General features: G+C 37.0%; 1 long non-coding RNA gene across 7 annotated transcripts in view; it reads left to right on the forward strand.

Annotated features, from left to right (window-relative positions):
* Positions 1-12900, forward strand: part of LOC119703780 — a 61576-nt gene that overhangs the window by 32006 nt on the left and 16670 nt on the right. For all 7 annotated transcript variants that reach the window (XR_005257773.1, XR_005257772.1, XR_005257770.1 and 4 more), the window contains exon 3: positions 4079-4201. This is a non-coding gene — a long non-coding RNA (uncharacterized LOC119703780). The remainder of the gene's footprint in view (positions 1-4078; positions 4202-12900) is intronic.

The raw sequence follows: 12900 nt of genomic DNA on the forward strand, positions 1-12900 counted from the left end.
GACAAACTCATCATTTCAGATTCGTGGTAGATGAATTTTTAAGTGTTGCCATTTCAATACTACACTAACAATGCTGTTAATAATATTGCTGCATTGAAATGTTGCATCTGATTTGAGGCACACTCAAGCCCTCTGTAAACAATTATTCATTAAATACATTTGAAAACTGTTTATGAGATTCATACCATAAATCTTTAACAGACAAAAAATTGATACAGGCAAGCTGAGTACTCCATTTTTTATCAGAAATTAGTTTTAGGTGGCATGGGGCCTTTGTCTGATGCTTTCATCTGAAACAAATCAATTGCCATTTTGCATTTTCATACAAGTCTAAGAGCATGAGAGAACAGAAGAAGAATTCTAAAGGTTAAACCCCATATTCAGTACAGTCTCTCCCCCGCCCCTCTGTTATAGTGGGTATTTGAGGAGGTTCTTTACATCTCCTCCCACACAGTTTCTCTGCTTCATAAGCAGAAAGCAGCTGCTGGTTCTTTCAAGTCTAGCGGTTAGTTGACATTTACCAATAGTTTATGGTTTTCATTCTACCTTAGCAAGGAAAAGAGCTAGAATATCAGTTTCAACGAGTGAATACTAAATCTTGATATTTCTAATCCCCTCCCCACCCCAAACTGGAGGGGCCTGCAGCCAAGATTTTTTGGTGGGACTTAAGGAAGGGACAAAAACAATGCTGTGAACCAGCACAGAGAACGGGACTAATGGGTCCTGGCTTCACTGTTAAAATTCTTTCCCCTGGAAAACACCTCAATGCAACCAGTAGTGCTGATTTAATTGTTTCCCTTTCTATTCCAATTTCCAAAAAACTGCTGTATACAATGTTGGTTACTTGACAAACAATATATGACTTGACAAATTTGGCAGCATTATTTAGAAACTGCCATAAAAAGTAAGAAAAGTCTTGCATTTATACCTATGATATGATGCTTTGATGGTAGAAATGGGAGGAATGAGAAAGGTCTAGGATACATCACAGAAAACACTATTTTCCAGAGCAGGGAGGAAAAAACCCAGCTGAAACATACAAAGAAAGATGTTATGTCCTGCAAACACAGCCTAGCACACTCATGTGAAAGGTTACCCCCTACAGTTTCACTCACTCATCCAGGCACAAGCACACAGGCTGTGACACAGTCCCGACGTCCGACTTCGCTCCCAGAAAAATGCACTGATATGGCTCTGTTTAAGGTTTGTCTTTCTGAAATCTGTCTGAATCTTGAAAATAGGGAAAATTATTATTTGTTAAATATATGAAATTATTCCATCAAAATACAGATGAAAAATAGTACTGTCCTGGCCACTATTTCAGCAGTGGAGTGCAATGCTAAAATCATTTTCAGATTTCCAGGTTTTTGAACTCATAATAAACAAAATGTAGCCAGAGATGCTCTCTTTTAGGGCGAGTTTATACACAGGGGAATCAGGAAAACAGAGGTGATCTGATAAGTAAAATTCCCCCCAAATCAGAAGGTAAAACTACTAACTGCATACTTGTAGTTGTTAACAGCCTGCTAAAATGCCTAAAATCAGAAGTCAGTTAGCTAGTAAGGCTGTGTTTATTTCATGGACTTTTTCAGAGCAGAAACACAGAGTACAAAAACCTTTCATCTGATAATATTTACCAACAAAGAATTTTAAAGAGGCAACATTGACAGGATTGCTGTAGATGCAAAAAGGAACTTGGAACATGCAATTACTGGATGGCTCCAAACTTTACCTAATGTCTTTAAAGCCACAAAAGTAAACCATCCCAGACAGCTTCGCACACAGACAGTGCAAGGAAATGCCATACTGTTTATTCCAGGTGTAGGTCAGGACATTTGAAGACATCTATGATTGAACTGGGTTTCTTCTTCCTAAATCAAGGCTTCCATGACTGAACTTCACAGAGGCAGTTATAAAAGTCATACTGGCTCACAACATCTGCAGGAACTCAGTAGTGCAGCAGTTTGCTGCACATGTGTTAAACAGGCAGCACAAAAAAACTATAAAAAGAGGTCAAAGCAAAATAAAAAAGTATTTGAAATGAAGAATTTCACATCGATAACAGGAAGAAAACATGGAGACAACCTTTTCTGCAGGTCAGCAAGCTAAAAGCAGTTAGAGAAAAAGCAGTTTGCAGAAATCCACATACAATAGGTCTTGAGCATTATTTCCTTTTATCATGGAGTGCACCTATGGGGCCCTAGATTTTTCTAAACAGCAACCAAAGCATACTTTCAAGTCCATCCAACAAACATCTGAATGAATGACATAGCAGACTGAAATATTTCAAAGAGATCAAACACACACCAATGGCTACCTCTTGTTCCCTTGAATTAAAAGTGAAGAGCAGCTTATCTGCAAAGCAGAATCTAATTTTAAAATATCTTTTCTAAAGAATAAAGGAGAAAAGCACCAATCTTTAGGCAAGGTGAGAAATCAGCTGGAGATGGACTGCAGTGTCTGTTTCTTTTTGCAAAATAGTGATTCAGAAACACATTCAGAACCACATTTAGTGGTAAACATTAAAACATGAAGTAATAAAAATGAGGATCAAGGGAGCGTGAGCCAAAGACCACCTTTCTTCCCCCACTGATAGAAGCTTTAGGGAAAATCAGATATACCTGTATTCAAGTACATTAAAAAAATGATCTGGAGTATCTTAGCACACATGCTTTTAGACAGATATTTGACTGATTTCAATTAGCATTTGTACTTCAAAAGAGATGATGTAATAGTCAGAGCAGCTAAGATTTTTTTCATGTTTTTGTATAAATGGAAAAGACTTCTAGACACATCACACCGTGACACAGACGCATCAGACACATCTTCCATAGAGAGTCATTGTGGCTTTATGAAGAGGATTTTTTTTTCCCCTCGAACTTGTTAACTTCTGTTTGGTTTTGAATTTTTTAAAGAAGCCCTCACATTTTCAACATTTGCTCTAGTTTTTCACTATGCATGAAGTAAAATAAGTACACCAACAAGTGTGCAGACAGCAAGGTGTTTCTTTGCAATATAATAAAAGTAGAATAAACACAAGAATTTTCCATGGCTCCAGAGCTCTTCAGCCACAGCATCTTCCTTACATACACATACAGTTGCTTCAATTTCAGTACTAAGAGCAAACTATATCATTGTTATACCTTTTTCATTACTGGACAACATGAACAATGGATCTATGCATTACTGTTAAGACCGATCAAAAAATAATATTCCTTTCTCAGAGATAAAAAGATTTCTGAAATTTTATTATTAGACTAAAAGGAAGTATGCCTAAGTCATTTTAATTTTCTTTTGGCAAAAGGAGCTTATCATAAAAGAAAGAGGAGGAGAAAATGTAAGCAGCACAATCACTTTCCAGATAGATAATCTGATCATCAAGACTTTCACAGAAAATATCAGAAACTCAGGTTTCCAGGCCCTTCTCCAACAACAACAGTGCTCTGACATTCTGGAGGCACACCAAAACACCAGGCCATCAACCCTTCTAGGGCAGCAAGGTTTTTTTTTTTTCCCCTTTCCTTACACAAAAGCCCTTCCCAGAAAAACTTCCATTAAAATATGTATTTCTTCAAAACCTCCTGCGTTTTCCCCACAGAGGAAAAAAATATTAAGTTTTCAACCAGATGTAGTTACAGTTTTGCATAAAACTGCAACTGCAGGGGAAAATTAACAGAATGAGAAAAAAAAAACTTATTCTATAAAGTTCTAGTAATACCTTTAATCATATTACAAGCTTAATGCATTACATTAATTTTTTAAATTAACACAGTTGGACTTTTACATCAAACAGAGAAGAAAAAAAATATTTCGATCCAACAAAAGCATGTTATAAAAACACTGCTGCTCAAAACAGGTCAAGTATTTTCTTGTGCTTGAAGACTAACAAATGGGGTTTTCCGTAAGGTAGTCATTAGGTATTTTGTCTTTACTTTTGTTACTTTTTTAATGGTAAGATATCATTTCTACCCCTCTATTTATACACTCTAATCTGTATCCCTGGGAATAGCAATTTTCTTAAGACACTTCTTTTGCTAGTTGTGATAGGATTGCTTTCTCTCATGTTTGCATTTTGCAGACCACAAGACTCAGAAGATCACTGTGGAAGAAAGACACTGGGCCAACCCATTCTGTTGATATGACTGACACAAAGTACAGCCCTGTCTGGTATTCTTTCCACCCTGAAGGAGTCTCACATCAGGTAGCAGAAACTAACTTATTTCTTTGCTGTTAAATGACTACCCATTTTTTCCCCAGCCTTCCCCCCCACTTAGGCAAAATTAACATTTCAATATTCTGCAGAACCTTTAAATTACTGCTGTCCAAGGGCCACAATAAGATGTGGCAATTCCACCCAGTCTGGGGGAAGAAGGGGGCTGGTTCTGCAGACCCCCACACCTTCCCTTTCTCACAGACCAAGGAAAGTCCATTAGAACTGACAGGGCATGCAGAACGCAGGAGAGAGGGCTAATTGAGTTTAAAAGCTGTGTAGCTGCAGTCTCATTTAGGAAATGCCTCCAGGCTTGCTCAAGAGTTTAGTAATAAACCTAGACCACAAAGCAAACTGAATGTTCAACTCTACATGCCCAGAAGGGAGAGAAGATCCTTTTCTCCACACTCCTAAGCTCATGTTGTTAGCCCCTCCAATCTTTCTCCCACAAAGTAGGATTCCAGGAATCATCACCATTTTTCTTATCCTGAAGGCAGAACTGCATACTGTTAACAGTTTCTATAATCTTGATTACAAATTTCTATTACAATAAAACATCAGTATCATCACGTGAACTCAAGAATGTCTTGCTAAATTTTGCTTTAAAAAGTCATTTTCAGCCTAAGCCAATTTGGAAAATAGAAATGGTCACAGAGAATTTCAGAACAGAAAAAAATTCACATTTGGTCTTTTCTGTCACAAGTGGCAACTGTAGTTGGTACATGAGAAGATTTCTGCCCTAAACAACTGATCACTAAGGCATTTAAATCATCTTTAAAATGGGATAACCCACAACCAGAATATTCACAGTATTTAATGGAGCTATTAAGTGTGGAAGGAATCTGGGGTCAGCCCCCAACTCAGGCATGAATGCATTCAAGAAATTTGAACAGATGCACATTTGGCCATAGTAGGACATATTCTGAAATAATACCAAAAATATGGGAACAACCACAACTAAAGTTGTTCTCACGTGCTTTGTTTTACTGACTCCAAACTTTATTAAGCTTTTAGTGTCCTATAAAAACAGCTCCATGAAACAGCAGGAGAAACACCAAAGCTGAACATCCAGAAACTCTTACATAAATAGAAACTGTAATCATGACTAGTGCAAGAAATTGCACGATTGAAGTGGAGGGTCTAGTGCCCAAGTCCATCCAGGAGCAACTGAGGGAACTGGGATTATGAAGTCTGAAGGCTCAGGGGAGAATTTATCACTCTCTATAACTACCTTACAGGAGGCTGCGGCAGAGCATGTCTGAGTGTCAAGTGTCCTTTTTTCCTAAGTAGCAAGTGATAGGATAAGAGAAAATGGCCTCAAGTTGCACCAGGAGCCATTTAGGAAAAAATTCTCCACCAAAAAGCCTGTCAAGCATTGGAAAAGGGTTCCCAGAGAAGTGATGAAGTCACCATCCCTGGAGGTACTTAAACGACATGCACACATGGTGCTCTGGGACAAGATTTAAGTGGTAGACCTGGCAGTGTTAGGTTTGCTGTTGGACACAATGATCTCACATGGCTTTTCCAATGTGAATTATTAAATGAATGACAGGTTCAAATCATTGGCTGTGTTACCATGTGCACTGCTTTAGATAATGGCCAATTCCTTCCTTACATGATACTTAAAACGTCATAAACGTTATAATTATATTCTCAAATCCAAGTGGTTCTTGCAATCACCTGGGCCATATGAATGCATTTAAAGACTGAAATCCATATTAGAGTTTCCTTCCTAATGTATACACACATTCCTACAGCCGCAGTGAAATTATTTCTACAGATACAGCATTATCAGAGAGCCAAACTGTATCTTTGCTGTCCAACAATTACAGCACCGCTCCGTAGAGCAAAACAGGAACATCTGGAATTCTGTTCTTATGAGGGCAGCTGGGACTGCACTGCTACATCAGGAAATGAACTGTGCTCAGGTTATAAAATATGCTTGGGGCTGATCACACAAAACTAACAACCATCCTGGTATTGAAGAAATTACTTGTGTACAAGGAAAAAATTGTCAAAGTGCGTAGTGTGTTTTTCTGACACGGAGAAATTGTGTAGAGTCATTCCATATTTAAATCCCATTGAGCGTGAATTCCCTTTCATTTCAGAAATTATTTCCTAAGTAGGAAAACAGTGTGATAACTAAGACTGATTTTACCAAACCTGCCACTAAGGAGAGTTATTTCACTAACTCATACTCTGATCTAACTGAAAACAAGTTTGGGTAAATGCTATCTACTACTTCTCTGAAGTTCTGCTTTGGTTTCATGTTACTCCTCAGAGTTTGTGGCAACAAATGCAAGACAAATTATTAGCTTCATTTCAGATAAAACTGAAAAGTACGGATTGCTGTAGCCAGGAATAGTGGCCTATGTAAAAATCTTTCTTTATTAATATTATTGAGTGCAGCAGGTTTGAAGTGGCTTGATTTTTGGTTAAGGGAAAAACCAAGTGGGCCAGGCCAGTGCTGAACCCACTACACTGAGAAAGAAATAAAGAAATAAACAAAGACAATTGCTTTCTGTTGGCCAATCATACCATTTTGTATTTTATTAACTGTTCTGATCAAGATTCCTTCCAAGATCAAAACATTCCTAAGATTCCTTCTTTGCACATATTGGCACCAATATTTTGCAACAAGCTGAGTTGTTCCATGAATGCGCAGGTTTAGTAGAAAGCCATTTTGATGATCAGAGACTTGAAAGACCCTGTTTCTATAGACTTGAGACACACTAGATAAAGAAAATGCCCAATAAGTTACTTCTGCTAAGATGCAAAGTTTCTAAGTTAATACAAAATTAATAAGAATAAATTAATTATTCATCTTCAGTTCTATTTACCTTCAGTATATTAAGTAGATCCATGTCTACTCCATATGCTTTGAATATTAGGTATGATTTTGTGTTTAGTGAGAAAAGAAAGGAAACCCTGACTACCCACATTCAAATTTGAGACTTGCACTATAAAGAGAAACAATTTAGCTGAAACTCCATACCTATGCCATTAGCAACTCTTAATATTTTGTTATAGTTCATGGAGTATAGGTTGCCTTTAAGTTTTGTTAATACTGCATGAATATTTTGACAAGAGTTCATCCACTTAGCCAAAATTGGAAACAGCTAAGTATTTACATGGTATAGTACCAGACCTACGCACAGTGAACCAGTTTAAAGGGGGAGGAAAAAAAGCCTAAGTGAGATTTACAAAGGCATTCGATCAGGATAAAGAAATAATGCAACTATTGTAACAGTCTCTGTTAGAAGTGGTGGAGCGCTTTAAATAAGTTTTACTTAGACAGCATTTCTTCTCCTCCTTTGAAATATGCTCTGAAAAAAGCTTCACAATTAACATATTGTATCCATTTTGCAAGGTTTTCAAAGATCAGGAACTGTTTCTGGAAAGACTCACTCCAATTTGGCAAATAATTAGAGCAAACATTACACCAAGGTGCGTTAAATGTTTGACATCTGTGAGGGTACAGAAACACGTACTTACACACAGTTAAGTTCAATAACAAAAACTAAGTCAGATCCAATTTTAAATGATGGCATGAAAGGAAAAGGAAAAAAGAGAGGGAAAGGACAAGAAGTTTAAGCAGTAGAAAACATTACAACAGCCAAGTGGAAACAAATGAGATATTATAGCTGGGCTTCAGTCACAGGACTATGTGTAACTCTGTAACAGCTGAACACCAAGAGCTTCTGGTGAAACTAGTGCTGTGTGTGACTTTAGGAAAAGTATAAAGAAGCATATTCAAAAGACAACAAGCACAAAGAAAACACAGTCGTGATTATTGACAATAGCCAATTCTGTACTGAATGTGTGAACAGGACATGAGTGAGGCAAAATAGAATCAGCCCCGCTTTGCCTGGGATTTTTGTAGTGACACAAGCCAAGCAATCTAAACAGAAAATGTCTGTGCTAGGAGAAGAAGACACAAAACACCACAAAAACAAACTGCTTTCCTCATGGAAGAATGGTAACTTTGGACAACATTTGGCATCACAGGTTCAAAGGGTTATTTCATCTGCATTTTAAATACAGACCCAGAGATTTTACAGTATTCCTGTCTCCACACTATTGTTTTCTGTGCCATTAATGGCATTTAAATTATAGACCTGCAGCAGCCATGTAGTCAAAACACCACATCACCCGATGAGACACTGTATTATAATGTCAGTGTGTCTGTGTTTTAGCTGTGCTTTCATATACTCTACTTCTCTTCAATTGCCCTTTTTCTCTGCCAAAGGAGAGATACAAGAGACAAGTCTATCTTTAGCTCCACAAAAATTTCTTACTCAGGCAGCTGCAACACTTCATTCATCACATATCCAAGTCTCCTGTTTACAGCAATGAAATTTTTAGTCGTACAAATAGTACAGAGGCAGATAAAAAAAAATCATGGGGAACTTAAAAATACAGGATATGGCTAGAGAGTCAGAAATAATATGCTTCAAAGCAAATTAATTTCTAAAATACTTTAGGTGGGATTTCTCATTTATTTTGGGTTATTTTGAGTATTAGGTATTTTTTGTATTTACTTTCAGTGAAGTATTTAATATTTACTGAAATACTGTTTCCCAGAAGCATAATACTGTATGTATTGACCTTTACATACAGTTATTCACAATGACAAATATTGATTAAATAACAACTTATCCTTTTAAGAACCTTAAAAGAAAATATATTGACATTTCTAAACAATTCCATGATGAAATCTGAAACATTTCTTTTTCTAAATTATACTAATAAAAAGCTAAACTGGTAACAGCAAGTTACTGAAGAGCTAGGTACCAAATTCAGAATTTTAGAGAGCATTTAAAACTTTTTTCAAACTCAAAAGCTTCAAGCAAGCTATTTCAAGGTCACAAAACTCCTGGGGGGTGTGGGGGGGAATATCTGCTCCTATAAGGTGCTCTGCTGCTTGTAGCCCTCAAATGGACAACTCCACTTAAGATGAAATATTTATATATGGAGCCATCTTCAAGATTCCATGATTTCCTACTTTCTGCATGTGCAAGTCATCATTTCAAGCACTCAGACTCTCAAAGTATTCACAGTAAGAAAAAAAATGCACCATACTAAGTTAGTCAGCTAATTTTATTGTGTATTGGCTTATTTTTAATGCCATATGCAAAACAGCACTGATTAAAGGCATAGTCTCAATTCAGAAAAGCTAAATATCAGGAATTAATGGAAAATTTGGCACATGTTCTAAATTGCCAAGAACAGCTAGTTAAACTGAAACAGTTCAACTAAACTTTTACAATTGTTTCCACTGAGGAGGGGAACACAAAGCAGCCTACCATTTTCTTTCAAAATCTTGAAATTATTTTACTTTTTTCTAAATCAAAAAACTTTGAATATCTTCGTGACATAGCTTCTTTATTTCTTTGTTTCTCCCTCCAATTTGACGTGATATATCTCCTCCCACATTCCATTTTCAATATCATCCCAAGTTACAATGATTTGGCATTGGACAGAGGACTATGGAAGCATAACAAAACTCCACCCAGCTTTTCACTCATCCTTTCTCACAGTCAAACCACAGCAAAAGGCCACCCCACCATAGGCATTAGAGAAAGTCATGCATGTATAGGAAGATCCCAAATGTTTGGGGTTTTTTTCAAGTGTCAATAGTCAAAAAGATTACTCTTCCTGATCTTCAGAACAGAAAGCTCAGTATCACTCAGATGCAGAGACATTCTGGACATAAGCGAGGTTGGAAGGGACCTCAGTCCCTCACCTAGCCCAGTGTGCTACTCACACCTGAGGAAAACCTGGCCTTACCCTGTGCTGGGCAATTTGTCCAAATCTGAAGTATCACCAAGATGGAAGATACCAGCTTCCCCTCACATGTCAACAATAATGCAAGGCAAAATTTTATGTATTTATGTGATTAAAAAAATGTACATGGGACCTCATATTAGCCAAGGACTGAATTGGAAGAAATATACATTTTAGCTGTAACATTTAACTATTCTTCATGTCATGTATTCTACTTTGTGAAAAGAAACAGCTGTGGTATGTCAGACACTGCCCATGGTAACTCCTGCTAAATGCACTCAATTTAGACTAGACCATTCGATAACGGTGCATTAGGTGACTTGGTACGATCACCAAATCTTGATATGGATGATCCTTTGCAGATACTTTCAGTTTTTTGAATCATTTTAATCTGACCACAGTTATCAACTCCCCACTAATATTTAATTTCTTTTCAATGCATGTCATTCACTACAACTACCTCAAAGGCTCTTGAGGAGTTGGTGGAGTCAGCCTGGACTAGATTAATTCCAAGTACTGATGGTTTGTTCTGACAATTCAAACAGAAAATCCTCCTTGTACAGAAGTAATCATCCTTTCCAAACTCAGCACAGAAATTTCCACTTAACTTCACTAAGAGGAAAGTAAAGTAACATCAGGCCCTTTTCAAAACCTACTTGAAGACATACTGTTTAGCCCAGAGGTAGCCCTGGAACAACTCACTCTTTATAAGCTTTTGAATGTGACAATACCCCCAAAAGAATCTATTAAAAGACAATGCAGTTTGAATTCTCAAAAACTGGAGGTCTTCTGCATAGAGTTTGCCTCCTTTAGTTGATTCAGTAAACTCGATCTCTGACCTTTAAATAAGGGTTAAAATACCAGATATTCTCTTCAGACATCTTTTCAAAAGATGCAGTTTGCCTGGCAAACATTTCATTCCTACTCAAAATCAGCTGGCTGTAACCAGTGTTTCAGGTATAGAATGAAAGAGCTTGGGAAAAAGGAGAATACCTTTTACTCTACCGCATGCTCCAAACTGGGATATCAGGTCCATTCTTAAACTTACTGGTATGTCCTATTGATGAGGCAACAGGAAATTCACTGACAGAATAGGAAGGGGACTGCATTTGAACAAACCAAAGTGAGAATGGTCAGTACCCTCTGCATTCCCTCTTACAAACCACAAGTCCCATGTTAGACTACATATTTCCCAGCTTTTCAGGGATATTAATGATTGAATGCATTCCATTTTACATCTTGTTATACGATTTCAATCTTTTTCCTTTTAAATTGAAAGAAAACACCATTTTATTATACAATTTAGGATGTCTCACAAAGAAATGGGTGTACTACTTTTCCAATACATGCATTCTTCAATACTTGTATAGCAAAACACAAACTTAAATGTTTAGGTCAGTATATTTTCTAGCAGATATTATTGGTGGAGTGCTGATAAAAGTAAGCCTTTCCAAAAATCAATACAAAAATATTTTGGTTTTCCTCTCAACTATATAGAAAGTTTTTGCTCTCTGAAGTCCAGCAAACAAACAAAACTATTTGACACTGTAAAAATCCTTTTCCACTCTTGACCATCAGAGAAATCTATTACATTGTGTCTCAAAGACCGCCTTTTATTCAGATCTGTTTACACTCATGTTCTTGGTGACCAAGTTTTGAATTTCCTGATAAAATATTTCTGTGTATTCATGAGTTACAAATTTTACAGCCATTTCCCAGTTTCTCCAGATAAACTCTTTGAACTACATCTTTCAGTTCCAACTTAATTGGAATACTTAATTTCTGTCTGGAATACTTAATTTCTACAGACAAAAATCCAGCTGCACATTTCCTTGCAGAGTCAAGTAGCAACCACCAATGTTGAGGGACATGGGATGGGACTGAAGGGGACAGAAGGAAGTAGAAACTATTTCTCCGGTCCACACTTGTCACTGCTCACTGTCACTCAGTTGCATAGGGTTGTAGAGAAACTTGCAGCAGGCCTACCATATCTATGATTTTTAAATACTGTTATAGATTTAATGATATGAAAATCAAATAAATTTGGGTAAAATTTAAGCTACTACAGACGAAAGAGTTTGCATATCAGTTCAATAATTAATTACTTTTTTAATCAGATGATTAGATATCCTCTGGAGTGAACATGAAATCGCATAATCTGGGAACTGTTCTACTGAGTTCATCCAGACGCCTCTTTTTAAGCTGCAGGTTTGGACAAACATTTTCAATCACATACGTGGCAGATGAAACATTATCAGCTTTCATTATTAAGTGCCTATGTTTCACTTGAAGAAATATGGAGAGAATACCTAAAGAGCAAAGAAACAAAAACCAACTTCTAAAGAAAAAAGACTTTCCAAACCCACAGAAACATCTATGCTTGCATTCTGGTCCTGAAAAAATACCTAATATAGGAAGAGCTTTCTGATTATAATTTTCCCAAAGATAGGAAAAGCAGGAAACTACGTAGATACAGTATGATGAAAATGCCAAGCCTAAACAGAATCACAAGTGAACATCCATGAAAATTTTAACAAGAAATTATATAAATAGTGCACTGAATTATCTTCAGTTTATAATTACCAACTAGTCATAAGCCACAGACACATAACCCCTTGCAATGCAATTGCCCAGCTGCCACAGTTCACAACAGAGAGAGCTCCCAAGGCTATTATTTCCCTTTCTCCAGTGCATTTCTGCAACATATTTTTGAGTTTTATCTTTAGAGTCCAGCTGGAAGCACACGTCTGTTGGCAGCTAGTTTTCCCCTATAAACTTCCTCCCTCATGAAGGGAAATTGCAGAACGGCAGTGCAGTGGTAGGAGAAGCATCAAAGGAAAGGGGGAAAATACAATCTTCTGCAGTAGAAGCAGTAGTTCTACCAGACCTGTGTATTAGGCAGC

This window comes from Motacilla alba, chromosome 8 (assembly GCF_015832195.1).
Source record: "Motacilla alba alba isolate MOTALB_02 chromosome 8, Motacilla_alba_V1.0_pri, whole genome shotgun sequence".
NCBI classification, from domain to species: Eukaryota; Metazoa; Chordata; class Aves; order Passeriformes; family Motacillidae; genus Motacilla; species Motacilla alba.